The 26,387-nt window shown below is 44.0% G+C and overlaps 1 long non-coding RNA gene across 1 annotated transcript in view; it reads left to right on the top strand.

The window, feature by feature from the left end:
* Window positions 1-21,513, top strand: part of LOC139707477 (uncharacterized) — a 66,935-nt gene extending 45,422 nt beyond the window's left edge. Inside the window, exon 3 of the long non-coding RNA XR_011709039.1 lies at window positions 21,275-21,513. This is a non-coding gene — a long non-coding RNA (uncharacterized lncRNA). The remainder of the gene's footprint in view (window positions 1-21,274) is intronic.
* Window positions 21,514-26,387: the final 4,874 nt, after the last annotated feature.

The raw sequence follows: 26,387 nt of genomic DNA on the forward strand, positions 1-26,387 counted from the left end.
GCATCCTTGTTTCAGCTGGCTGAATCCCTGTTCATCAGCTCTATTATTTATACTAAATTTTGGGGCTTTTGACCCCCCTTTCAATCCTTATCAGCTACCACCGGATTTCTCCATGACATCATTTACCCTGGGGTCAGCAACATCTGGTCTGGTGGTCTTCACCCTGATCTTCTCGCCTTTCCCTCTTATCAGGCGAGGACAGCCTGCCAGGGGCTTCCCTCTGTTTATCAGGGTGAGGGGAAGTGACCTGTCTGAGGCCACACTGGAGGGCTCTGTGGGTGTGCCTGGTGAGACTGCGGGTTTCAAACTGGAGCTTTTAAAATAGAGTTGCTTAGGCTCAGGCCTAAGGCCCTCCTCACAGAGATGCTGACAGAGCTTCCCCTTCTCTGTCAGGAAGGCCGACTTCCTCAGCCAGAGGCCCTGGAGAGCAGGGCTTGGAAACCCTGGAGAAGCCCTCCCTGCCCTTTCCCACTTGTTCCCGCCTTTCATATGTGCTCTGTCTGTGCTCTGCTGTCTGTGCCCTGTTCCCACAGGGCTCTGAGGGAAGGAAAACACAACAGCAGCAACAGCAAGAGAACAGGGCTGGGCCCCGGGGAGATTTTGGCAGCGGCACCCCCGTCCTCAAGGGCTGTGTGCTTTCCTCAGATGGAGTTGGGTGTTGGAGACAGAAGAAGCCACAGGGACTATCTACCCATCCCCCTTCTCCTGCTGATGAGGAAACTAAGTCCCAAAGATGCCACAGTACTTTCCTAGGTCACATAAGGAAACCAGTGGTGGTCAGACTGAGAATTCAGTTTCCAGAGCTCAGTCGGGTGATGATGCCATCCCGAGTCTTGGTCACGTCCTGCCTGGCCTGGTTTTGCAGGTTATTCCCCAGCAAAGTCCAAGAGCTTCTTTTTGCCTGAGCACCCTTCCCTAGACTGCCTCCTCCTCTGCTACTTCATAAAAATACCTTTATTTTGTTTATTTATTTTTATGTGGTGCTGAGGATCGAACCCAGGGCCTTGCACGTGCTAGGTGAGTGCTCTACCACTGAGCCACAACCCCAGCTCCTGCTACTTCATTTTTGCTTCAAGAAGTCAGAAGCAGAGAGTCCCTTAGGGCTTCTCTCCTCCTGCAGGGCTCTCCCTGGATGGAGAGGGCATGTCCCCTCTCACCTTCCACTGTGTGCTGGTTAAACAGCGGAATATTTTGGCACGCAGCACATGAAGATTGATTTCATAGCACAGGGGCAAGTACTGAGTGCTTTGCCAGACTCTCTTGGGCAATAGGGTCCTCCCCCACTATGGGTGCCCAAATGGTGAGCTTGGCTGGAATACTCCTTGCATCTCCCTCGGCTTTGAGGCCACCATTCCACTGTCCTCTGAGCACAGCCCTTATTGGGAAGGCCAACCCTGTCATGCCATCCCATTAATTGTTTTGTTGCTTGCATTGTTTGAATCCTTGTGGACAATCTGTGGCTGTTTTCTATGATTTGAGCACATGGTGAGATGCTGCAATCATCTCCAGGGTTTTGACATCCATGTGGAGGTATCCGTGCCATCCAGCTTGGTTTCTTTTCTTTCTTTCTTTTTTTTTGGGGGGGGGGAAGGGTACCGGGAATTGAGGTCAGGGGTACTCAGCCACTGAGTCACATCCCCAGCCCTATTTTGTATTTTATTTAGAGACAGGATCTCACTGAGTTGCTTAGCACCTCACTTTTGCTGAGGCTGGCTTTGAACTCATGATCCTCCTGCCTCAGCCTCCTGAGCCGCTGGGATCACAGGTGTGCACCACTGTGCCCAGCCCAGCTCAATTTCTTGATGGAGTCGAGTCAGCTCTGATGACTTTACTTCTGTTCCTCTTTAAATTGTCATTGGCCAGATCTTGGGACGGATTGCTAGACCAGGGCCAAACTCAGAATCATTTATCTTTGGTATTCCAAAACCTGGAGCCCTCTCCTGTATGCTTAGTCTTCTACCTGTCCTGCTTTTGGGAAGACTTCTCTTCCTCTTAGGTCTCCTTTGGGACTGGACCCCTACCTGAATGAAGACACTCAGAGCTTTTCTTCTAAGAGCTTACATCCTTCCTCAGGACAGAAGAATGCACACCCAAAAGGTTGCTTAATGTTGACAAAGACATACACAGAGCCATTGAAACCCAAATCCTAAAAGGAATCTGGATTTTAAAAAGTCTCTCAATGATCTGGAACCTTGTCACCAGGATGCTAACTAACATCTTGATTTTCTTAAAAGAATGACTTTTTGCTTTTCACACTGGTGTTTAAAGTTAGGAAGATTCACCCAATTTTGTGCAGTTACAGCTGTTCACTATCTCGTTATCTGGAGGTAAATAATGGGATTGTGGCTCAATCCAGGGAAATTAGCTGATGACAGATGATGGCAATCCTAGATCTAAGGGGTTGACCTTTGGATTATTTCTAATCCACATGACAAGCCCTCAAGGTGAATCAGAGTAGAAAAGCTAAATGAAGTGATGTGAAAGTTGAAAAGAGGGAAGGATGTGATGCTCTCCAGGAACCATCTAAGGAAAAACCTCTTGTGAGGCAGATTGAGAATTTAAAAACAACACTCTACGCCCCAACTGCCCCATGACATCTGTTAACACAAGAGGCAGAGCTATTTCCTGGAAAGGCTCTTTGTGTTTACAAGGGTGAGACCCTCTTGATGTTTTTGCAACTTTAATTAAAGAACTGAGGGATGGATTTACATCCCCAGCGTTTCCCATGGGAGAACACGCGGGCTGGTTGTACACAATGCCGCACATTCAAACAGAAAGAGAAAAAGGTCAATCAATTATCCAGATGTTTTTAAATTTTACATGGGTACAACCACAGTGGGGATTTGGTTCATGACAATCATGTATTATTCTTGCAAAATGGTGGGAGAAAAAATGTTCTTGGAAGGAAGAAGAGGGTGTTTCCTTAATATCTTTTAATATTTTCTTCTCCTTTTTGAGTTTAACAGTATCAAACAAAACAGTACGTGGAGCCCGAGGACAGAAAAAAGAAAGAAGCATAGGGCCTGACTCTTATCTCAAACTGCAAGTGGATGCTCCCAACTGGGTAGAAGCAGTCCGGGGGTAAGGGAATAGGAGTGGTGGGACCTGTTCTTTCAGCAGAGTTAGCTTGTTCCAGGATGGGGTGAGCATACATACAGTGGTGGGGATGCTCAGATAGTATTAGTGGAATTAAACATAAGAGTTCCTGTCTCTTAAATAATTCTTTAATTTTTCTTTCCCTTAAGTCTGAAATGTCACCATTAGAAATCTACTTCTTAGATTTATAAGGAAAAGGTTCTTGGACATTGCATAAGAATATCATAGAAATCTGTTGACTTGAAGATTTCTGGGCCCCACTCTCAGAGATTCAGATACAACAGAGCTGGGTTGGTGCCTAGGAATATGCACTATGAACAAATGCTCTAAGTGGTTCCAGGATTCCAGTGTGTCTCTGCTTCGTGAGGTCATCCGGGCCCTGCCCACTCTAGCTGCTCTAGACACAGGTTATAAAGAACAAATGCCCAGCCACAGTGCGGGCACCAGGTTCTGGAAAACCTTGGTCTAGTCTCAGCTCCCCATTTTCTTAAGCTCTGTGATTTGAGGACAGATAATTAAACTCTGAGAAATTTCAGCGTAACTAGCTAATTGATAGACCAATGTAGAAACATTAATAAGTGAAAGAATTTAAGGAAAAGCCTTGAAAATTGTCAAGTGGTCTGAGGAGTTTAGTTCTATGCACGTAGAAATTGTTGTAATTATTTCCCATTATTACCCCTGAAGACATCCATTTGAATTAGTTTAAAAGATTAAGTGTTAAGAAGTGAGGTGAACTTGGAGCTCAGAGGAAATCTCCAGAAACAGGCGGTGGGGGTAGTGCCACTTTGTCATGCACAAGGCTTCCAGGGTGGCTCAGGAGGGTATCAGGAACAGGAGTGAGATTACTAAGTGTGTGGGGTAAGTTTTGGAGAAAACATGAATTTCACAGTTTTGCTTTACCTTTCTGGTTGCAGGACACGAATAATATTATGTGTTTGGGGTCAATTCTGTATATTTTTTACCCTTAAGATATTTAAGAAGACTTGAGACTCACATGCAGAGGATTCTAGGAGAACAGCTCTTCTTAGGAAAATCAGGAAAGAAAGGAACACTAGGGAAGTTATATGGGAAAAGAATCAACTTCAAATGGATGTGTAACTGATGTGATTCTGCAATCTGTATACGGGGTAAAAATGGGAGTTCATAACCCACTTGAATCAAAGTGTGAAATATGATATATCAAGAAATTTGTAATGTTTTGAACAACCAACAATAAAAAATTAAAAAAAAAAAAAAGAATCAACTTCAACGCAAAACTTAAAATATGTATTCAAACCAGCCGCAGACGGCCTCTCACCTTCTGGATAGTCTCACTCTCTTTTTGGACAACAAGAATGGTCGGTTATCTTCCTATCCCCCAGGCTGGTTTAAAATAGCCACTTCCTCTGGGAATTCAAACCAAAAAAGAACCCTGCCTTCCAAGGACAGAGAAGGGAGCTATGTATGTGTATGTTCATCTCCCACAAACATGGAGGGCAGCGACTCCATCTCCCCGGCTGTTTGTGATTAGCCAATGTGGGAACAGGGGAGTTATGCCTGTCCCTTCTTAGCCTAGGACTGCAGAGATTTGAAGGGGTGACTTTTCAGAGAGGGGGAGAAAGCACAAGGGTGGATTGGGGAACAGAGTCAGTGCCCCGAGAAAGCCCACCCTGAGAGGTCAGGAGGGAGCCTGTGGGTACAGCAGTTCCCCGTCACTGGGGAGACCACTGTGACCCAGACAACCCCTGGAGCTGCTGTCAGCTCGGTACACACACTGGAGATCATGCGGCTGCCTGGCACTGCACCAAGGGACGCTGAAGGACATCTGCCTCCAGGGTAGGAAGTGGCAAACTGTTTAGAAATCAGTGGAAAGGGTGAGGCAGGAGGTGAAGAGCCACACATCTCCCATTTACAATTTTGTGGAGAAGGCAAATGAATGGAGTTGACTTATCAGCTTGGAATTTGGCCTGGAACAGCAGAATCCAGAATGCTAAAGGGAAGTGGTCCAACCTGCCTGCAGAAGGCCAGAGAGGCCTTCTGTGGTCTGGGGGCGTCAGGCACGAGGCCTGGGCTGTGGGCTGGATAGTGCTCTGCTTTCTGGTGAGGTCCCCAGTGCAGTCTCTCAGGCGTCCTGAGCCTGGAGAAAGGAAGGCGCCATGCAGATGTGGAGCTGTTTTCACATCCCTAACATGTCCCAGATTCGCGCCGCTGAGAGCTGGGTCCAGTCCTGTGAAATTCCCACTGTATTTCCTTTTCTAACAGAACCACAGGGTGAGATGTCAGGCCTGCTTCTTTAAGCAGAAAAATAGAATGGGCCACAGTGCAGACTCTAGAGGATCAGGAATGTGGATAATCCCTAGCTCTGGAAAAAAACCCAAATCACAAAGAATTAGCCTGGGAATGTGTGTGTGTGTGTGTGTGTGTGTGTGTGTGTGTGTGTAGGGAGAGAGAGAAGAGGAGGGGGGGAGATGGAGTGGGGAGGCGAGTCGAATAGCAAGTTTATCTATGTTATGCTTGCTTTGACTGATACTAAAATGCATATGCATTTTCTGAATCTTCATGACTAAATGACAGGTGCTAGGACACCCTTCGGCAACTGTGGACATGGGAGGAAGGTGGGATGTCACTCACTCTGAGATGGCAAATTGGGTGGAAAAATTTGTTAAATAATGAAGTCATACATGTGTAATGAAGTGTTTACTGCTTTGGAGGATTCTTTTTTAAACTGAACCTGATGGAAACCCTGGTTACACTTCCCTTTCTCTTTTTGGTTGTCTGCACAGCCTGGGAATGGGACTTGCTTTCTTTTGTATGCAAAATAGGTTCTAAGCTCCCTGGGAAAGAGCTCTGTCTTTGGAGGGGCTGGTGACTCAAGTGCCCTGGGAGCCTGATTGACTTATGGGTGTATTCCTTGGGAAGGACACCATTTGGGGGGAAAACAGATAGAACTGTGGTCAGCGTCCCTTGGAGAAACATGTTTTATGACAACCTAGTTGGGGATAGTTTCTTTTATACCTCCCAGGTCTGCTCACTTGCTATTTGCTACCTAGAATAAGAGACATCTTGTGTTGCAATTTTGCTTCTCCTAAAAGGGAGAAGTCCTCTTTTTTTTTTTTTTTTAAATTGTTTCTGCTGTTAACACTTCTAGACTGAGTGTGAGATTGATTCTCTGGCCTGTTAGATGCTCTGTATGTTGTTCTTTTGAAATGCAATTTCATGCATCCTTCTCCTTTATCTTTTGGAAGCTTCTGGATAGGGAAGCTAGAGTATCTCCTGAACATCCTGCAGGTCAGTCAGCAAGCAACCTATCAAATTGGCCTTATGTATGTATGGAGTGACCACTTCAAGTTCTCCTGGGGCAAAGGAGACACAGAAACATAACCTGTGGGCTCTGATCATTCCCCTAAATCATAATCTTATCGTAAAAAGATGATATACTTAGTGGACATACAAATTATTTCATTAAAATATGACTGTAACATATTGCAGCCTGATGTGGAAGGGTAGTCATAAGATCTCATTTCCCCAGGTCAAGAGTGAGTTTCCCATGCACATGGGAAGTTTTCATGTATACATCATAATTTTTTATGTCCCCCAGTGAATAGCACAGAGATGTGGGTAAGTTTTAAAAACTTGGCTCTGATAACAGCCAAGTCCCTGAGACCCCAGGGATATTTGGGAGGGTTGTAAGATTTTCCCAAGTTTCCCCCAGTTGGGATTATTTTCCCTTCCCAATCATGGGGAAGAAGGTGGCATGGCATAGATGTAAATGCTTCCTCCATCTTTATTCCTATTTAAATGATCCCAGCTTTACTGATCGGTAAGAGGAAGACAATCCATCTGCTGACAGAGTTGCTATAAGGATTAGATTTAATGTTCATAACCTCCCAAACACAGGGCTTCTGATAGAATCTCAGTTGACAGCAACTATTGCAATTATTATTCAATCCTAAACTCCTGAGGCAGACAACTTTTCTGTAACTGGTCACAGAATTCAATGAGAAAAGATGTTGGGGAATCACCTCTGTAGGTACAAATACTACTTTATCACTTTATAGCTCTGGGACTCAGGAAACACACAATCTCTCTGAGTTGCAACCTCCTTGTGCATGTTACCTACTTTATAGGTTTGTCGGGAGAATCACAACAGCAATCATGAAAATGTTTTGCTCTTCGGATGTAAAAAACCCAGGCATGACCCGACTCACATCTGGGTTGGGAGGTATGTCCCTTTGGGGCAGCTGAAGGAATCTCAGGTGTGTCTTTGCAGTTCTGAAAGCAATCTCTGGGTTAGGAAGGAAATGGGCTTTTGCAATTCTTTCTTATATCAATAGGAAAATTGAGACTTGGTAAAGTTGTGACATGCCCAAGATTGTGACAAAGCCAAAGAGGAACTTGATTCGCCGATCTGGCAGTTTCAGTCAGACAACTTTGAAAGCAGGAGATGGAGGAGTGTAACCGATGGAGGCTTCCCACCCTCTCCACTCCCAGAGCTCACGTGAGTCTCCTCTTGTGCTCACTGAGCCTACAACTCCACGCTGCTGAGAATTTGTCAAATGGCTGTCCAGTTTCAAGAGGTTTACAATAAATGGAGTTTCAAGTTATTATAGGGATTGATTTTAGTCTTAGGTACTATAAAGAAAATACTTAAAATACTTAAAAAAAAAACCCTTCTAAAAATAAAGCTCCTCTGAGATGTTTGGCCTGTGGCTAATGTGTTTGGAAACATATTTTCTGTAAAACTCAACCTCATTAATCTACTTGTAATTCCAGAAAGACAGCTTTCATTGCACACATCAGGGCTTGTCCCAAACTCTCCCCATTCACAGTAGGATATGCAGGGGAAGGAGCCACAGTGTGGCCCTGTGGCCTCTGTCTTGTCTCCCGCAACGCAATTCAGGAATGGAGGATTCTTAAGAGCTGCCATCTTGCCTGGGTACCTTCTGGGAGGTCACTCTCTTTCCTTTTGTCTCTCCACCTCCCACCTCCAAACCACGGAGAGCTGGGAAGGGGCTGAAGGCTGCCACCTTCTTCCAAATCAGAGACCCCCCCCCCCCTCAAACCATGAGTAGTTTGGCTTCCCTCTGGTCCTAGCTCTTGGTTTGACTTTTGAAGAGTCACTCTCTGGCGTTTCAATTATTCCTTCATCAAAATTATCAAAGCTTGCGCTCCTTCTCCTTTCCTCTGGCTCACTCTCTCTCTCTGAAGAAAGACTCATTTCAAACAAATTTTGAGATCACTGAAGAATGGGAGAAGTGCAAACAGTGTTGCCATTCACTGCTGTGTAATTGGAATGGTCACCATTTAGTCAATGGAAGTGCAGGGAGGATCTGAAAAAAGAATGTAAATAGTAAGGAGGACCAAAGCCTAGGTGTGGGGTGTGCATGTTTCCTCTCTATTTTGCAAGGAAGTGGCTGATCCAGGGAGAGAGACATACAGTTCACAGGAGAGAGGTAGGCATGGTGGGTCTGCAGCAAAGGCCCCAGTTGTGCCCTCGATGAAGACAGGGTCGAGTCCCACATTGGACAAACTCTGCCAGCCTTTCTCCAGACGCTCCAATATTGTGCTTCAGACTGATATAACTTATGTCTTGTAGTAAATGGATTAAAATCCATCCTTCTTGACTTACATATCGAGTGTATGCACCCACTGAGTTGTCTCAGAAATCTCTAGCTATTTCATGCTGGGAAATTCAAGCCTGGGGTGTGTGCTAAGAGAGCTTTATGGGCATTCCACAAGGTCTAGGCATTAATTTTGCTTTTGTTTTGACGTGACAAGATGTGTTGGACTGAGATACCTTTGGGCTTTCAATCTGGAATTTACAAAGAAAGGAAGCTGGAGGGTTACGGCAAGGGTGAGGCAGAAGAGGCCACCCACCCACAGACTTCAGCTCCGTAATAAACTAACATTGGAATGCACAAACCATGCGCATGCGCGCGCACACACACACACACACACACAAACACACGTGTGTGCATGCACAGTGACAAATCCTGCACTTTCCCCTTGGGTCCTCATGCCTGCTATTTCCTTTGGCTTGTGGAGGTGAGAAACTCTTTCACTGCTGTTCCCTCCTCTCTCTCCCTTTGGCCCTTATAGAAATGTAAGGAAGAAGGGAAACAGAAGCCGGGTGTCTGGGCCTCCCTCAGCTGTGCCTTCGTGTCCACTTGTTATTGGAAGTAACTCATTACTTCTGTGCCCTCTTTTAATCTCTTCCCAGAGCCTTCCCCTGAGCTGCCTCAGAGGTGGCAGGTGACAGATTGGCTTGGCTAGAAACAAAGACAGTCATCCCTGGCTGCCACCTGTCTCCCTATGGCTGCCTGCCCTGTCTTGTTACACTCTCTCTATGTGTCTAATTTACACTGCAAGCCCTCTGGGCAGGGGCTTTTTTTTTTAACTTCTTTTTTTAAAAAAAAAAATTCTCTGCTCTCCTCTGGCTTACATCTGATGTTTAGATTCTTTACCCCCCTTCTTCCTCATTCTTTAAAAAATGCCAACCGAAAAATATTTAAAATAAGTTTGTTAGAATTGCAGCGAGGAGGGTAAGATGAGGCATAGGAGGCTCTGGGTGGGCTTTCTTGGGGACCTGGGAGCAGCTGGTGATCGCCAAGGACAAGTGTGGAGTTGGTCAAAGAGGGAGTCTCCTCAATCTTACCAAGAGTGGCGACCAATTATAGGTCAGGGTCAGGACCAGGGGTAGGACTGTGATTGCTTTGTTTCAAACAAAAAGACTTTTATTTGTACCTTGAGACAGTCATCGAACAGTTTCCTGTGGTAGAAATACTGACCTCATGGCCAGAGAAAGGTACTCTTTGAAGTTAGCATTAGACAAGATCCAGAGCCTGGTGGAAATCATTGACTATTTCTTTAATTTACCTATCTGCATTTCCATCTATCTATTCATCCATCCACCCACTCACCCAACTGCAGTGAGTAACTAAATAGAAAAAAATTCTTAGAAGATAAATGTGACAACATGTCCTTAAGTTTTTAATCCACCTGCATTTACATCGCTGTGATGTACTTAGAAGATTAGAGAATGAAAGTGAAAGGAGAGAGGCCATAACCTGAGCGATTCATTTTGGGAAGCACTGTGGGGGCCCTCCCACTCCTGACAATGTCTCATTAAGGCATCTACATGGGTCTTCAACCGAATGAATGACTAATAGAGACAGACAGATGTTTCTTCCTTTGAAATCTGGCACTAAATGAAACAACACCACAAACAAAAAAATACATTTAAAAAAAATGAGGAGAGGAGAGGTCTCACTGAGGAAGGTTTCCAAGAGAAGTGCTTGGGATAGAAGAGAGAGCATGAGGCAAAGCTTTCCAGGTTGGGAGAGGGACCTACGGAGGGCCTGATGGTAGGGAGGCAGAGAGAGTCAACACATTCTGGGGTCTGGGTGCAGTTGAGAATCTGATGAAGAAATCATGCGTCGCAGGCCTGGAGGCGCTTCTAGAGACCGAGCAGGGAAATGGTCTTCCATGCAAGTGAGGGTGAACATTCCACATCAGGCTGTCTGCCCTGCAGCCAGAGGCCCACACTTGTAGCTCTGAGTCTGTGGTGGAGGTGGAAATGGTCCGGTGGAGATAGTGATGCTGTGCAATATGTTCATGCCCACAGGGCCTGGCCCCACTCTTGTGGCACAATGAAGCCATTGAGAGTCAGCAGTTGTGGAGACTCAGAGCACCAACCAGATGCCAAGGTCTAGAGAAACAAGAGCTGAGCACTTGCCACGAAGGTGCAGAGAGCTGTGGTCTTAGTCCTTGGAAACATCATCAAAAAGAAGCTGTTCAGAGCAAAATGCATTCCATGTGTTGGCCCTGCCCATGTGTTTCTTGTCAACCCGGCTGATCTTCCTGGGTTCAGAAGGGTTTCTGTTTGAAATTTTATGAGCCTTGGCTGGGAAGCAGCCCTTACCTCTGCGTTTGTGGGAGTTAATGGCCTTTTCTGGCGGCACAACTCTGGGGGCCTCAGGGAGTTCCCGAATGCCAGGAAAGGAGAAGCCCATAGGCCATATTTCAACTGAAAATTATGCTTCATTTATAGGCAGCCAGGGACCAAAGACTCCCCAGAGCACTTCTCCGGCATCACCTCAGGATCTGATGTGGTGTGTCTGGACGCATAGGACTTTCCTTGGGTCAACAGAGATCATGCCAGCACTCTTGTGGGGAAGATGTCCTCATTAGGAGCCCTTTGGTGCTGAGTACAGTCATCAGCCTATACTTGGGCAGAAACTTGCTTTGATTCTTTTGTTTTTCATTTTTGCTATTTAGATATAGAAGTCAATACTAGTCCTTGACATAATGATATCTATTTAGTTGACTTCAACCAACCCACATGGGACACAGTCTAGTTATTGATCATTATTATTGGGTGTCATGGTAAAGGCAAAGGAACAAAAATGATATGGACAATTCAGAGGGTGTTGGTTCAAACTGTGCCCTTCTGTAATCTATCAAGCTATGTCACTGCGATGTATCCTTTCTCTTCTTTGGGCCACTGCATCCTCCTTTGTAAAATAAAGAGCTTGAACCAGTGAGTACAAAGGATGAAGGAATTCAAAGTAAGGGAAAGATTCTCAAGGTATTAGTCTCATGAGTGTAGTTGAAGGACATGTGTGGAATTTGTGAAAATATTTTGGTGTTGTTTATGAGTGACACTTAGCTTCTGATTGTCTCTGATAGATTATCTTCCAGGATAGGTTAAGAAAGACTCCTGCTGCTGACTTGCATTTTGGGACTCCTTGCAATCCTGAATCTCATATGGGCATGACATCTCATATGCTAACTCCCTACAGATACTGCTGTTCAGAGCAGTTGTCAGGACCCGGTTCGTGACCTGCACCCATTCCAGTGCTTTTCTGTCTGGGCCTGACTTTTGGCACTGTTACTGTCTCTAGCCCTTTGGACTGGGGTTGCTCTTTATTCTTCCTGGATTGATTCTTAGCTTTCCCTGAAGGTGTTGGCTGGGACCCACTCATGAACTCATCTCTTTTCACACTACTTCAGAGAGGGTTTGTTATGCTTCAGATCTGAGATGGCCCCTAAAGGCCACATGCTAAAGGCTTGGTTGCTAATCTGTGGTACTATTAGGAGGTGCTGTAGCCTTTAGGATGGGACCTAGTTGGAGGAAGTAGGTCACCAGGGTAGGCCCTTGAGGACATATCTTGCTCCTGGATTCTTCCTCTTGTTCTCACTCTCTTTGTTCCCCAGCTGCCATGAGATGAAAAGTGTTTCTCTGCCATGCCCTTCTACCATGATAAACTTCCTTACAACAGGCCGAAAAGCAACCAGGCCAAGCAACTATGGACCAAAACTTCTGAAACCATGACCCAAAATAAACTTTTCCCTCTTTTTAAAATTTTTCTTTTTATTTCAAATATTTTGTCACAATGACGGAAAGCTGACTAACTGAAAATTGGTACTGAGAAGTAAGGTTGTTACTGTGACTATAACTGATGGTGGTTCAGAAGCCTTTGTTACTGTTTGTATTAGGAATTTGAAAAGGTTTGGAAAGGAAGCCTAGAAGAAGCTTAGAAGGATATAAACAGAGCTTAATGGGTGATTCTGGTGGGAGTTCAGAAGACCAGAATGGTGATAGAAATGCAGAGATTAAAGGCTGTGTACATAAGGTTTCAGGTGGGAAGGGGAATGCTATTGGGAATCGGAGTAGGGGCTATTCATGTTGCATTCTGGGAAAGAACTTCTCCACAATTTTTTCCATGGCCTGAGACTTTGTATGAGGCTGTGTTGAGGTCACAGACTAATCTGATGGAGGAAATTTCAAGGCAGCACAAAGTTCAGATTGTGGCCTGGGTATTGCTGGCTTCCTCTAGCCTGACTTATAGTGAGAACTGAGAGCAAAGAGCCGCACAGAGAGATATGAAAAACTTTCAGTTTGGCCAGGAAAGAAACACATGTAAAGTAGCGGCCAAGGAGAGTGTCGCTGCTAAAGAGATTAGTGCCATTAAAAAGAGGCCAAGTGATTTGCATTGGGACAATAGGAGAGAAGCCTTGAGGTATAATCTCAAGAATTGTCTAGATTCTACCTATTGCAGGCTCAAGGGTGTAAAAGTATAAATTTATTTAAAAAAAAAAAAACTTTGAGAAGAGGTTCCAGGGCTCCCTAATTGAGGAGGGCTGCCCAGGGAGTTGGTTCCCCTGAATTCAGATTCCCATGTTCAGTCATCCACATGTTCAGAGGCAGCTGCCACTGTGGTACTAGTGGTTCCAGATTCTGTTCAAGTTGGCAGCAGACCTTGGCATTATCCACATGGTGCTCATCTTTCAGGCATGCGAAATGCATGAGTTTTGGGATCATGGAGATTTCCACCAAGATTTCAGAGGAAAACCTAGAAGACCAGGCAGTGTACGGCAGGTTTGAAATCTTTGAAAGCAGCCCCTGGTAGGGACTGTCATAGTGAAGTTGAAGCTACTATGGAGAATCCAGGAAGTCAGAGATGCTAGGTACTTGGAATGACTATTGAGGGAAGCTGCAGGCAGTGAGCAGAGACAGTCCAAAAGAGTGACGAGACCATAGGGGCAGGGATGCTGAAGCCCTTTGGAGCTCACATCATACCCCTGCACCTGTAATAGGTGGGGCTTAGCCAATTCCTAAGATGCTGGACGTAGAGCTGCAGGTTTTAGAGTTTGCCCTCTTGGGTTTTGGTTTTGCTTTGTTCAATAATTCACTTGCTATTTTTCTTATCCCTCTCTTTTGGAATGGGAATGTTTGCTCTGTGCCATTGTATCTCAGGAACATGGCATTTAAAAAGATTTTTTTTTTAACAGAACTTCACAGTTTGCCTTGATTTTCATAGTTTGCCTTGATTTTCAGAGGAAACTTTGGATTTGGACTTTTGAGCAATGATGAAACTGTGGAGACTTTGGGGATATTGGAGATGGACCAAATTCATTTTGCTTTAAGAGATGGGCATGAGCCTTTGGTGGCCAGGAATGGAAAGTTATGGTTTTGATCTAAAATGTCCTTCAAAGGCCATGTGCTAAAGGTTTGGTTTTAGCCTGTGGCACTATTGGAATTGGTGCAACTATTAAGAGATGGGGACTAGTCAGAGGAAGTAGGTTACTGGGAGCAGGTCTTTAAAGGGTATATTTTATCCCTAGCCCCACATTTTCTATTTCCTTGATTTCCATCCACCACGACATGAGTGGCTTTCTTCTGGCATACCTTTCCACCATGATGTACTTATTGCTTTGGTACAGGCCTTAAAGCAACTGGGCCAAGCAACCATGAACTGAAACCATAAGGCAAAAACCAATTCTTCCTCCTTTAAGTGAGTTATCTCAGGTACTTTTTCACAGTGATGGAAATCTGACTAACACAGAGTTCAAGGGTCCTGTCTGATCTCTCATGACTCAAATCCTGATGCTAGGCAAAAAGGAAAGAAAACAAGGAAATAAAAAATTCTAGAATATAACACTTCTAGTTGAGCAGTAAGGCCTGAACCAGAATTTTAGCCAAATGTGATATGTAGAAAAGGAAAGATAAGATGGAGCTGAAGTATGACTCACTGAGGATTTCAACTATTGGTCATAGTTTTAATCTTTGTGTTCACACGTGAATAAGCTTAATTCCTTCCTCATGTGATAAATCTTCACATATTTAATTACAATGATCAAAACCCCAACTTTCTGTGACTACTTTTCTCTCCTGCCAAGTCAGTTATTCTCTAGGCAAAACATGCCAATTTCTCCAACATTCCTCAGATATTATGGTTCTGAATCCTTTTACCAACCTGACTGTTCTTCCTAATCCTGTCCAGCTGATCTCTGTTCTCCTCCTTTGAGGTGCCCAGAGTGCCTGGTACACTCTAGAGAGGCTCTGATCAGCCCAGGGAGCAGAATTCCTTTGTTCTAAATCACTGGGTTCTGAAGTGTGCTCTGTTCATCATGATGGGGGTCAGGGATAGGTGACCAATTAGTTTCACCATCAGATATGCTAAGGAAACCCTGTAAACTAATGTCCCTCTTGGAGATTTCAGAATGTACATTAGAGTACTAAAGGATCTGAGTAGTCTTGTTCATTCTTACCTGATTTACTATTTTCCAAGCTATTTGACCACAGAGCTGTTCATCAAAGTATCATCCATCAACCTTCCTTGCGCACCGCAGGGTTTTGGAAGGCATTGTTTTCCCTCCATTTATACCACCAGAAGCAATTTATTGCTTTCATCTGTCCTTTATTTCCTTCTTCCTCCTTCCCTTCTTTCCTTTCTTCATTATGACATATTGAGTTGAGTGTCAATTAAGACTCTTATTTTCCAAACCTGTTGCTGATAAACCACGTGTTGACTCTCCCAAGCTTTCCCCCTTCATTCAGGCAGCTATTATTTCCTATAATTGATGTATTAAGCATGACTTGTAGGCCTTAATTTAAGCCCACTAATACAATGGAAATTTATAAATATTTGTTGAGTAATTTAGGTGTAGGTCTGAGGCCTACACACTTTGGCCATGGACTTCAATTAGTTGTTAATTATCCTAATCAGACATGTTCCTCTGTGCTTGTCCATGAGACTCTCTTTAAATGCTTGTCAAGTGCTCTGCTGCAATCAGATTCACTACAAGTCATATCCCCCAACCTACCAGTCTAGAATAATCCTACCCAAGGAGGAGATGAAATTGATATGGCAGGACTTGGCACTTGAGGATCCCAATGCAGAAGTTTAGAAACAGTGATGAGCCTTGAAGGGTGGGTAGGATTTAAATAAGTAGCGTGGATCAAAGAAGGGATTGTGAGAAGTTTGCGGTAAGCATGAGTAATGGACCATGGGCATGTGTAGACATGCTGGGAGAGGTTAGGGTGCATTCAGTAAGCATTCATCCCCAGTTTGCTGTTGGGAGGATCTATGCAAGGAGCTGTCAGGAAGGAGGTTAAGTGAGATGGATAAACAGCTAATAACTTAGTTTTAAAACTACCACTTAAATGGTCAAGTGTGTGTTATGTGAAAGGAAGGAGTGAACTGACACAGAACTTCTGTTATGGGAGTCAGAAGGCTCACAATAAAGGGTGTCCCTGATCTAGCCATGAGGATATCCAGGTCCAAGTGACAATGAGTTTAATGTGATTAAGACAAGACTTGGTAGGGTTAGGTAATCACTGGCATGGAGTGAGATAATCTGTGTTTAGGAAGATTGTTGGAATACTGATATTCCATAGTATTGGAGGGGAAAAGTCTTACAACAGGTACAAGGGGATGAGGGCCTGGGCTGGACTTGTAGCCACACTGACAGAAAACAAAGAACAAATGGAAGTGTTTCTCCAAAGAAGTAACAGCAGGACTTAGTGGCTGTTGGAATTAAGAATAATGGAAAGAAAAGAATCAAAAAAGGCTTGCAAAGCTTTCAGCTTATGAGGATGGAATAGTGGGGGAGAGGCAGGGCAATGAGTTCAACGGAAGGGAGGGGGTTCTGCTGATAAATGTCCTTGCTACCCACAAGTGGGGACAATCTTGAGGTTAAACGTTTTGAACGTTTAGAGTTGTTATAGAGCCACATATGATTTTTGTTTTATTTTAGACATTTCTGGATATGGTGAGATTAGCTCATGCATCTTTATGAGGCAGTCTCACAGAACAAACACGTTTTACGCTTGTTGGACACAGGGTGGTATAGGAAATAATTCTGGCATATACTTCCCTGGGGCCAAGGGACTCCAAAAGACCTTTACTTGGGGGTTTTCCCACTGTGGAGCTTTTCAAAACGTTCAAACGCTATGACTCCTACTCTGGGGCTAAAGAGAGTCCAAGACAAGTCCGTATATATCCCTAGAAACTTCCACACTGGCTGCCTTTCTCTTCCCCCAACAGGCCTCTGGCATTGGTTAGCTGCAAAACCAGCTGGAATAATTGCAATTCATTGACACGTTGATTTATCATTTCTTTCACTCAAGGACATTCTACTATTAATTTCCTATTGGTTCTTAGGGGAAAAAGTCAGCTCTTAGCTCTTCCTGGCAATTCCTTGTTCCCATCTCCCCCAGTCTTATATTCCATTTTGGGTCAGTTTCCCTGTGGCTGTTTTTTTCTGAGTGAGAACTTTCCAAGAGGAAGCCTGCATGATGAACTGTGGAACGGTGACAGACATCTGCCATCACCTGTCTTTGTACCCTGCCAGGTGCTCATCACCTCTCCCTCCTATAGGTCTTCAAGGACCATCAAGATTGGGAGAGGGCAGCCAAGAGATGATAATGAACTTTGTCTCCCTCTGCTCTCTGTCTTTCTTGAGAAGTCACTGGCTGGCTCTAGGTGTTATTCAGGCCAGTGTGTCCATCAGTGCCAGCACCAAAGCACAGAGGACCCTGGGGTACCGTGTATGAGTGATGCACAGCCAACCCCATAGTCACAGAGATTGATCTTTTTTTTTTAGCCAGAAAGGTTTGGTGGAGCAGGTGAGTTTTGTTCAAGAGCATTGGTCTTTATACCTCGCCCTGCAACCCAAAGCTCTAGCCCTTGTTCCTGCCTCCAGGTCCTCTCTTCAGACATAGGAGAACACTGTTGAGGACAAAGAGCTACCAGCCTTTTTGTCACCAACTGTTTTATTCAGTCATAGAGCTGCTCTTCCATATGCTTACCTTGTTCTTTTTAAAGAAAGCAAAAATTTTCTTCCAATGGGAAATTGTGAAATTCTCCAGATTTATTTAAGAAAATTTAATATAAAAGAATCTGAATTTATCAAACGAAAGAGCATAGGCTGTGTAGCAGGACTCATTCACAGGTTCTCTAATAGTATTTATAATCTATTGAGTACTTATGAAGTAAAGAGACTTTGACTATTTCATTCAACTCTTACAAAAACCCTGTGTAATGAGTGATTTGCCCCATTTTGCAGATTAGGAAACTTAGGAAGAAGCTGAATAGCTTTCCTAAGTTCACACAGCTAGTGGGTGAAAGAGGCAGAGCCATGCCACCCAGGGATGTGCCTTTAGCCTCACACGATATGGGGCAGTCCCTGTTGACCAGAAGAGTTTCATCTGTCTAGGGGCACATTTTGGGGTAAACATCTCCTTTCTCCCTCCTTTCCTTGGTGCTGGAAGAGTTAACATCATTGGTTCCATTTGCTACGCAGAGGACACTGGTGGAATGTTCTCAGATAACAAACTTTTTTGTGAGTCTTCAGGATACTCCTGACTCTTCACTACTCTAGTAAATCTGAAACCCCAAGTTCTGAATTCGTTTAGATTCATGGAGAAACCTTAGAAGCTATAATTGCCATCTACAAGGACATGAGGATGCATGTGGTTCTGAAAGGAATTCTCTCCAGAAGTTAGTCCTTGGGTCTTTATATGGCCAAGCATATGAGGATGGGGATGTGGGAAAGGGCCACAAGTATATACCAAAGCCATATGTCAGAGATTATGTACCTCTTAGCCCCAGAACATTGCGGATTTGATGATTTTTTTTATGCTTTCAGGATATACATTGTTATCAAAATCTCAAAGTAAATAAATAGCAATTAAGCTGACTTCATGTTATCTTGGGGACACCATTAAATTCAGCATTGTCCATTTGAATGTTGTTGGATATATATCTTAGAGCAGAGGGATGTGAGCATTGGTCCCAGCTGGTAGGACCATGTGCCTATGTGTGAGAAAGAAGGGGAAGATGAAAAGAAGGGAAAACAGTTGTGTGACAGAGCTGGGAAGCATTGAACAAATGGGGCCAGAGGTGGCTTGTGGATTCCACCTGTGGGGCAGTGTGTGGGGGCGATAGTGGAGGTGAGGACTGCACATTAGTAGAAAGACTCCCACCACTGGGGGTGCTCACCAAAATTCCCTCCTCCCAACCACTGCAAAAGGGCAGAGCTATTAGGACCTTGATCTGTTGACCCAAAGATCCCGGACCCTAAGTTGCTTAGGTCTTTTACTTCATTCATCTCTGGCCAGTTTACTGGCATATGAAGTCCTTACTAATAATTGATAGCAGTTGTTACAATAATAGCAATAGCTCACAATGTGCATAGGTGCCATGCTAAGTACTGTCATGATTTCATTGCATCTTTACAGAAACTGTGTAGTTGGAATTATTACTGTCCTCATGTTAACCGAAGAGAAAACTGAGGCTTAGAGAGTTGGGGAATTTGTCCACCATTGTGTCAGAGCTTGGATTGGAACTAAGATTTGGCTGACTCCACAGCCTCTTTCTCCATACCATAGTTTGTGTGGCATACTTCATATTTAAGGCTCTGAGGAAAGTCTACTGTGAGCCTGAGCCCCTTGAGGTTGGGTCCACCCAGCCCACTGCCCCTGGCCTCCCTGACCTCAGATCAGGAGCAGGGTGGCAGGCCAGTGGGGTTAACTGCCATCAGGACTTGTCCTCATCAGTTCCACACAGACTGCACCACAGGAGGAACATGTTTTATAAAACATGAAGAGAGGGTTTCTAAGTGCCCAGCCTCCCCAGTAGGGCTGGATATTTTAAAATCCTTCAGCCACAGCGTCAAGGTCATAAAATGGGAAGGCTGCAATTTCCTCTCCTCTGTACTGGCTGTGGCAGCATAAGGAATTGATGGAGGAAGGGGACATTCCTGCAGGCTCTGGTTCCTTGCTCAGCAGCCTGGGACGTCTCACTGGCTATGTGCTAGTTGAGACTGAAATGGCATTTCCATCTCTGGGTTCAGAAACTAGCCACATGTTACCTACAAGAAAATAACAACCACCACTAACATTTGGTAGAGTTTTATAATTTACAGAACATTTGTGCATTATACCTTGTACCTCTATCTCCTGATTATTTTCCAAGTTTCTTGAGTCAAAGTTTGACTCTTTTTGACCCCAAGTATTAAAGGTTTTAATAAAGGCTGGAGAGTTGATCCAGAAAATTGTCAAATTATTTTGGTCTTTTTGCCCTTGAAGGAACACTGGATTAGGGGTCAGAAAAATTTGATTCTGAGCATTAATTTTCTTTGTAAAAAAGAGATAATACTGACCTTGTATGCAATACAAGAATATTTTGAATGTCAAGTGAAATGTATGAAAATAAGCATTGCATGCTCATAAATCCTGAAACTATATAAAATAAGGGTAACTTCTTGCAGCTACTACTTAAATGCAGGTATGTAGTTTCATTTTTGTGCAATGTAAATACTTCATCGTCCATCCCTAAGATTTATTTATTCCTTTTTCTGATGTGTAATAGAAACTGTGATCTCAAACATTTACTTAGTAATAAATCATATGCTGTTCCATGATATTTCAACTATTATCTTGACTCATCGTTTATCATTTCATGGGACAATAACTGAAAATACCCTCTTTTCCAATTCCATTATAAAAGCCATGTGGCAGAAACTGAATCTTAAAAAGTTTTTATATCCTTTTTCGTGTTTGTGTGGCTTGCCCGGATTAAGAATTCTTTCAGAGTGAGAGGGTTAATCCTGAGGGTGGCAGCGAACCTATTTTGTTTTCTTTTTCTTTTTTCCCTGCCTCAAATATCAGTGGAGTACATTTCAGATAGTTCTTTTTTTAAACTTATCTTTATTTTGTTCATTTACTTTTATGTGGTGCTGAGGATCGAACCCAGTGCCTCACACGTGGGAGGCAAGTGCTTTACGGCTGAGCCAGACCCCAGCCACCAGATAGTTCTTTATAATATTTTCCCAAATGATTTAATGTTGTCAATAAAGGCTATGGAAGGTGATTTAATAGGAGTAGAAACCATAACACAGAAAGAGCCACGTAGAATGTACTAAGCAGTTAATTAAAAAACATAGTGAGTGCGTGTGTGTGTGTGTGTATCCAAAATAATACACAAGAAAATAAAATAAAACCAGAGTGGTATCGTTTTGGTTTTGGTGTTACTATCAAAAAACAAACAAAATCAAACCAAGCAACCAAACCAACCCCAAATCTAAACATGCTCTATTTAGTAGTGAAATCCTGAGCCAGGAGTGATTAAGGAGTGTTTTTCTGGTTACTTCCACCTCAGACCTCCTCTGTCCTCTCTGAGTGTCAGTTGACTTAAAAACAGTACTTGTAAACCTGGTCACTTCCTTTGTCTAGGCTCAGGGGTGGGTACTAACCATGCAGAATGCTCACTCTCAGCCTACAATTTGTTTAAAGTACACAATTGTGGTCCCCTTTATTACCGGTCTTCATTCCAATCCTATTTATTGCATGCATTTGTGGAATGCTGTATCTATCTTTTAGAAGGACTGTCCTTCTTTGTGTTTTCTGCAGATGTTCCTGCCTTGTGAGTTTGTTTCAGAGCCCCTGCTGTTCATGGCCTGTGGCAAAGGAAGAGGATTTATAAGGTTCCAGAAGAAGAGAGCCAGTCAGGACGGATGGTGCTACCTTCATTTTCCCTCCTCACTATGGTTACCACCTGTGCACTCTCAACCTCCCTGGCTGGACCGCCGAAGTAGACAGAGCTTTTGCCATTTCACAGTTCCATGTTTGCTATATCCCTGGCACATAAAACTACCTTCATACTTTTTTTTTTAAAAATGTGATTCCTATTCTGGCTTAATGATTTCCATTTTATTGTGTCCTACACAGTATTGACATTGGGAAAGCTATGGAGAAGGTTAGGTTTGTTTTTGGGCTCTCCTACCTGTTCCTTCTTTTGTTCTTTCCTTCCAGAAAGGACGTCAGATAACATGATGGGCATGGGGGCATGGGCAGCAACCAAGTGGGGGCATAGAGACACGCATCCAGGAGGCGTTGATCTCCTGCAGCTTCTCCAGATACCAGGCTGTGGGTTAGGATAGCTCTTCTTGTGAATGTGTTCTCAGCTAGGGTCACAGACACAAGGTGGTCACCTCTGATGCGGGCTCTAAGTAAAATCAGGTCCTTTTAGGAAGAAAGGGCCAAAGGACTAGAGCAGTGCACCATTATGTCCCAGTGTTTTAGAAAGAGCAAATGGCTCTTGGACCTAAATCAAGACAAAGAAATCAGAAAGAAATTCTGAGAACACAGGTGGGAATCAAAATGCATGCCAAGGGCTGTTGGATGAAAGACTGTCACACAGGGAGAAATGGCAGGGAAGGGAGTGTTGCCCTTTGGAGACAAAAGAGCAAGACATGTGTGGCCGGGGTGAGGGGCAGGCCCTGAATGTTTGTGGAAGTAGGACATTGGAGAAATTCTAGTGTTACTTACAAACTTCTCTCTCAGAAAATGGAGTAAGGGGTGAGATGAATGGCCACTCTAAACCTAATTGTTTTTAAATGAATTATTTTATATTGAAAAAAGTCTTGGAAAATACTGAGAATAATTTAACAACAAAAAAAATGTAATTACTCACCGAATCAGCAAACATTACTGCTTTGAGACATTGGCTCTAGACATTTACTGAAGAAGTAAAACATTATGAGGTTGAAGTTCCCATAGAGTACTCCTGCATCAGTTCTATGGCCCTCCCTCCCCAGGGACTGTGCTGTTTAGAATTTGGGAAAATGCTTCTAGTCTATAGATTCAAGCCTCATCAATAAGAAAGAACTAATGTTGAAGATGAGGAAATGACAGAAACTTTGGAAGAAAAAAAATTTAAATAGAGTCAAGGTCGGAAACTCTTGATACCTTCCTTGAATTTAGTGAAGCAAATGAGAGTAGAAAATCAGAGGTAAACCAAGGGGGTCTCAAAGTGGAAGCAGATTTAAAAGTCTGGGAGAGTCTAAGAATTATGACCGTGTCTAGGCAACTGCAAATGAGCCTGGTAAAGAAGAAAAAGGGAACACATCATCAGAGAGAACGTGGCTAGGCATGGTGGCACATGCCTGTAATCCTAGAGAGTTGGGAGGCTGAGGCAGGAGGACTGCAAGTTCAAAGCCAGCCTTGCAACTTGGCAAGGCCCTCAGCAACTTAGCGAGACCCTGACTCAAAATAAAAGATAAAAAGGGCTGGGGATGTGGGGGATGTGGGGATGTGGCTTAGTGGTTAGGCACCCCTGGGTTCAATCCCTTCAATTCTTGGTATCAAAAAAAAAAAAAAAAAATCAAATAAAAAAAAAAAAAAAAAAAAAAAAGAATTCAGTTGCTGTCAGAGATGTCCTTGAGTCCAGCTTTCTGAGAACCCATATATGAACATGGAGGGAAGTGACCTGCTCAAGGTCAGCAGAGACCTGTAGGAAGAGAGTTAGAATTTCCAAATTACAGAAGAAGATGAAGTTTCCAAGTAGTGCTGAGAGCAAGAACAACAACAACAAAAAGATGCTTTAAAAACTCTGATCAGAGAGAAGGAAAGACAGAAGGAGTCCCGGGCCCACAGCTTAGCAGCTGATGAAATGCTAATGGACAAGAGAGAGAAACCAGAGCCACTCAATTCTATCTTTGTATTCATTTTCTCCATTATGCAGAATATCTATAACATAGAAAAGATGTGGAACAATCACCTTTAGTGAGGTGTTGGGGGCTGGGAGAGGTGAAGAGCTGTCAGAGGTCACACAACATCTTTTGGTGGGTTTTCACATTCCTGTGGTGCTGACGGATTACATCCTGGGAATGGATGCAATTGCAGATGTGATTATGGAATGGTAAGTGCTTCAAAACTCGGGACTGACAGATGTTTTAATTTTCAAAATGGTGTAAAAAGTATATTCAGGAATTTAGAGACCAGAAAATATGCTTTCATTTGTAAGCAGAAGGCACGAGGTGTGCTAAGGATGGACACACAGAGGGGTGGACATTTACTAAGAGGTTTCCTCCCCTGAGACCTTTCACTTCCTGGTGGTAAAGGACCCTGGAGATGTAAATCTGAGAGGGCAGCCCTACCTCCAAAGGGAGGAAGAATGCAGGATGGGAAGAGCCAGAGGGCAGCAAGCAAACATAAGCCCTTGCTGCCCATCTTTCAGGGGCTCTGTCCACCTCTGGACCTCTTTCTGGAAGAACCTCCAGAAATCCTTTAGGAAACTTACAGACATGGAAGTTTGTGTGTAGGGATTGGCAAGGTCTAGAAAGATGAAGCAACCTGCCCAGGGTTCCACAGGACTTAATGGCCAAGCATGGCCGTCCTCCAGGGGAGCTGACTCACCACCTGGGGATCTCCCCACTTTCCCCCACTTGTGCTGCTTCTCATATGCTCTTAGTTCATCCCCATAAATCTTCCATGTCCCCAGCAAGACTGCATTCTCTTCACATTGACTGTCATTTAACGTGTACCAAGCATCAGGCTAGATGCTCTGTGGCTATAAAGATGGTGAAAACCTGGTTCTTGGATTTGACGAACCTCTGCTATTAGGGACATAAACGGTGGCTCATTGACAGTGTGAGACTCAATGAGAAGACTAGGAGGAGTATTATGGGATTCTGGTGGAAGGCATTGTTGTCACCTAGAGGATCCAAAAAGCTCTACCAGAAGCTTCCTGAGGGCAGGGAGACTATATTATACCAGTTTGGATTCATCTCAGAGTTCTGCACAGCATGACAGACACCAGGAGAGCCCTCTGCCAGTGTAACTGGGACCTCAGCACAGCTTCTCTGTTAGAATGTAGAGGACTTGTCCTATGTGCTCTTGACCCCTGCTCTGAAGGATACCAGAGACCAAGGCACTTCTTTTCACTTCTCTCTTTCTCTTTTTTCTTCTCATGCCACTCAGTTCTCCTGGGCTTCTCTTCAAAGATTTAATAAAGATTAAAAATTCATTTTTGAGTCAGGATGTGTCACTAGCTGGGAAACCAGAGGCTAATGAATCACACCAGGAGGCCGGGAGTTTCTGCTGCTCGCAAGGGCTCTGCGAGGCTGGACTGCGCCCAGGGCTGCCTGCGGGAACGAGAGCAAGTCAGGAGAGCATTGCATCTCAGCCCTTCTCTCTGAGGCAGCGTGGAAGCATCCACGGCCCAGTCAAGAAATTCAGAGAAAGAAATGGAATCCATGACACGGATGTTAGGAGTACATTCTTTCCCACTGAGCCTTGCTCCCTGGGGTGCAGGCCTGTGAGATGGTTTGGAACAGAGACAGCTCTCCCAGTGCCTGGACTGGCAAGGGCTGAGGCTGAGCCTGGGGCTTCATCAAGGGTCCAGCTTCTAATGAGGAAGCCCCAAGATACTGTGGGGGTAGCTTGCTGTGGTCTCTCCCCCTGGGACCAGACACCCATTAATTTGTTGTGGGTGTCTGCAGCAGGAGCCTGGTCTGAAGCATATAGAAGAGGTTGGGAAGGCCTGAGCTATTGGAGCCATGAGGTTTTAAAAGTCAGCTTTGTTCTTTTCTTCTTAGGTTGACCTTCAGTCCAAGTGCACAAACCCAGTTCTCTGAGGCTAGGAAGGACTCCATGTGCCGACAGGTGGTTGGACTATACAACCCTAAAATCTCTTTCTATCTTAGAGATCTGGAATTTCCTAAGAAGATTCAAGAGCCTGTTTATCCTCTTTTCTGTCACTATTGTCGTCACCCCTACTTACGAGCTGCGTGACGGTTGACTCTTACCTTCTCTAAGTGCCGTCTCTTCATCTGTGAGATGGATGGAATGCTACTGCTCTCCGTTGTCTGGAGGGCTCTATAATATATGTGAAAGGGTGAATTAGCTTCACAGGAGCTTAATAAACAAAATTTCCTTCCTCCAATAACTTACAAAGATACCGATGAAGTCAAGCAAACTGAAGCCTGCCATATACCACAATGAAGGAGCCTATGGAAAAGCATTAAGAAGACCTTCCTCGCCCAACCCTAGATGAAAGTTTTGTCTCGAAACCCCTGTGATAAAGGCTGGGATAATTCCTGGAGTGGTTTCATTAGTTATTGCTTTTGTCATCTGGCCTTATGCTACACAAATTAGTCATTAAAACCTTAGTAGGAAATAACTTTAAAGTCTTTCTTATCTCACCCCTCAAAAATTATTTCAATAACTGCCTTGATGGTCACCCAGAATCTTACTGAATGATTCCAATGATTAAGAAATCTGTCCCCCCCCCCCCCATTAGAAAGGACCATATTCCATTGTGATGCAGCCAAAGGTGATTAGATATTCTTTTTTAAATTTTTAAAAAATAATTTCTAATATTTATTTTTTAGTTGTAGTTGGACACAATACCTTTGTTTTATTTATTTATTTTTATGGGGTGCTGGAAATCGAACCCAGGGCCTCACACGTGCTAGGTGAGTGCTCTGCCGCTGAGCCACAGCCCGAGCCCTGATTAGAAATTCTATTTAAAGTTGAAATAAGTCTGCCTCCTCAAAACTGTGCTTCATGGGCCTGAGTTCAGTGAAATACAGCAAAGAGATGCCCTTCGGCTCCCTTATTTGTTCAATGGCACTCAGATGCTCGAAGATAGTGCTCTTCTCCTTTTTAGCCTCTATATACTCTTTTATCTGGTTGTTTCTCAAGTGACAGAGCTTCCAGGTCTTTTGGATCCTTTACAACT

The sequence above is a fragment of the Marmota flaviventris genome, chromosome 10, assembly GCF_047511675.1.
Source record: "Marmota flaviventris isolate mMarFla1 chromosome 10, mMarFla1.hap1, whole genome shotgun sequence".
Lineage (NCBI taxonomy): Eukaryota > Metazoa > Chordata > Mammalia > Rodentia > Sciuridae > Marmota > Marmota flaviventris.